This window comes from Mus caroli, chromosome 5 (assembly GCF_900094665.2).
Source record: "Mus caroli chromosome 5, CAROLI_EIJ_v1.1, whole genome shotgun sequence".
NCBI classification, from domain to species: domain Eukaryota; kingdom Metazoa; phylum Chordata; class Mammalia; order Rodentia; family Muridae; genus Mus; species Mus caroli.
In genome coordinates, this window is record NC_034574.1 from 18,811,393 (window position 1) to 18,814,671 (window position 3,279).

A 3,279-nucleotide genomic window follows, 5' to 3' on the forward strand; every position below is an offset into this window, starting at 1 on the left:
CTCCATCACACTGCCCTGGCCTCTCCATCGCACCACCCTGCCTCTCCATCAATCACACCACCCTGGCCTCTCCATCACACCGCCCTGGCCTCTCCATCAATCACACCACCCTGGCCTCTCCATCACACCACCCTGCCCTCTCCATCACACTGCCCTGGCCTCTCCATCACACCACCCTGGCCTCTCCATCACACTGCCCTGGCCTCTCCATCACACCGCCCTGGCCTCTCCATCACACCACCCTGGCCTCTCTATCGCACCACCCTGGCCTCTCCATCACACTGCCCTGGTCTCTCCATCACACCGCACCACCCTGGCCTCTCCATCACACTGCCCTGGCCTCTCCATCACACCACCCTGGCCTCTCTATCGCACCACCCTGGCCTCTCCATCACACTGCCCTTGAAGGAAGATGGAATATTGTAACTTGTTTAAGATCCCACAGCTCTGATCTGGGACTGAGAACAAAGCAGAACAGCCCCCAGGCATGCCAAGGCAGGGCTGTTGTTAAGGCATTCCTAAGAACATCTTGGCCGTAAAGATGAAACGGTATTCAAGGACAAATGGGACTATATTATCTAAGCTAACACCATCTGGCCGGAATCTCCCCTCAATCTGTAGACAGGCAGGGTCATCTTATCTAGTCCACGCCATCTGGCCGGAACCTTCCCTCTGTCTATTGCCCCTTGGCGCCAGGAAAAAGTCATACATCAACTGGTTGCTATGTGAACAAGATAAGCCCAAGCCCACCGGAACAAAGCTCTGATGCCCCTTTTGCTGATATGTAATCTTTCTGTTAATGAATCAACCCCATGCCTTTGTCAAAATTCTTTGTATTCCTAACCCTTTGCTTCCTTAAAAACCCCTAACTCCTGAGCCTTGGGGTCGATTCCCCTGCCTCCTGTGTGAGGTACGTATCGACCCAGAGCTCTGCTAATAAAGCCTCGTGCGTCTTGCAACAAGAGAGATTCTTGTGTTCGTGGGTGCTTCCCGTCCCTGGACTAGAGTGGGGTCCCTATATTTGGGGTCTTACACCCTGGCCTCTCCATCACACCACCCTGGCCTCTCTATCGCACCACCCTGGCCTCTCCATCACACTGCCCTGGCCTCTCTATCGCACCACCCTGGCCTCTCCATCACACCACCCTGGCCTCTCCATCACACCACCCTGGCCTCTCCATCACACCACCCTGGCCTCTCCATCACACCACCCTGGCCTCTCCATCACACCGCCCTGGCCTCTCCATCGCACCACCCTGGCCTCTCTATCACCACCCTGGCCTTTAGGTTTGACTCACTTGAGACGTGAGCACCAGCCTCTATTCATTGGGTTTCTTACTCACAATTCAGACAGCAAATGGCCGAGGGCAGGAACAGCCTGGAGTCCTGTCAGCTGGTTTTATTTGTTCTTCCAGAGAACAGCACAGCACTGCACGACAGTGCTCAGCTACAGACCAAGACAGACCTCAGGCGAACCCTGCACACTAGGCCATCAGGCAAAAGCTGGGAGACAAAGGCCATCTGCCTGCTCCACAGGACTGTGTCCACTGCACCTTCCCAAGGCCCACAGCCATGTCTCCGCCCCTGGTGGTTATGTGCTTATTGCTGATCTGATCATTCATCCCTGCACCTGCACAATGAGCATATTGCACCTTCTAACAAAAAGAGTTAAGGTAAGGGGACATTGAGCAGATCTAGAAAAGATCTAGATGTGGCTTGTTATGGTCAGTAGAGAGATCCAACACCCTCTTCCTCACTCTTCTTCACTCTCCAAGGGCTCCCACACATACACATGGTGCACTAGAACTCACACAGACACACACTCATACAAGCACACATGCACATGCACACACACAGACGCAAATAAATAAATGATTTAAAAAGAGTCCAAGCATCATGAGTTTCCTGTTGTAAGCTTACTTGGGATGGAGAGGGTGATTAGAATGGTTAGTGAAAATTTTGTTTATTTCTTTCTTTGTTAAAGAAATTACTCCGATTTAGTTTAGGGCTTTGTGGATTAGCCAGAAACATTCTTCGTGCATAAATGAAGGAACACACTCCTGCCTAATACAGTGCCTTGCACTAGAGGACCCTTGACCAACTGTGGCTAACGATGAGACCAGGAACAGACTCCATTCTGTTCGACGAGTCTACCACAAAGAGAACAGATTTTAAAAGTTCACTGTATTCAGGAAGGGATTTCCAACTGAAGCGATGCAAAGGTAGTTTCTGTGGAGGGTGAGTTTCCATTTAATTATGTTCAAGAGACCGCACACAGTCAGAAAACCCAAGTCTCCTTTTGAGCCCCTGTTATCTGCAGTCAGGCATCGACAGGGTCACTGTGCATAATGAGTTTCGGTTTTGGTTTCGTTTAATACCACTTCACTATATCTAGTGAAGTGACACTATTTCCTTTCTAAGAAAAGGGGCGAGGTGCCCATTCAGCTCAGGAAGTGACAAATCGCCATCACTTCCCCCTTTTCTGTGTAATAGAGGCCAGTATGTGCCCATGGCAATGCAGTCATGCCAGAGGCATGGAATCACAATGGACTCAGTCTACCACCTAGGTGAGTCTAATTTCACACTGCCCTGAGCCTGAGGCTGGCTATCCATTGTTCTAGCCTCTCGGAACACCACAGACTGGGCTTCTGGACAAGAGTTTGCTTTCAACTGCAAGAGGAACATTTTCTTCACGCTACCCTATCACATCCTATCCTTGACTGTGACCAATGCCTCTAGCTCCAGCAGCTGCCATGGAATCATGACTGTCAAAAGCCAGTCTGCTGAGGATACTCATACAAATGGGTAGAACCCACTGTCATTCCTATGCTGCCAAACCAACCAACCAGCCAACCAACCAACCAACCAACCAACCAACCAACCAACTAACCAATCTTTCTGTCGCCCTTTCTCTCTCTTCTCTTTCTCGCTCCCTCCTTCTCTCTTTCTGGGTCAGGATTTCACCTTGTAACCCAGGATAGATTCAGATTCACAGTGTGCTAGATTACAGATACGCATGTGCCACCATGCTCAGACTGACTACTGAACGTGTCCTTCAAATCTAAGCTAGTGTCCCCTGTGCCCTATGTGCAGCCACAGCATTTCCAACTGCTGTGCAGATCTTTAGCTACTGCTTCAGGGACTGTCCATACACCCAGTATCTAGATTTAGATTTAACTATGTCTTGTTAGCATTTTGTCTAGGTTCCACCCAACAGTTCTCAATCTCTCTCTCTCTCTCTCTCTCTCTCTCTCTCTCTCTCTCTCTCTCTCTCTCTCT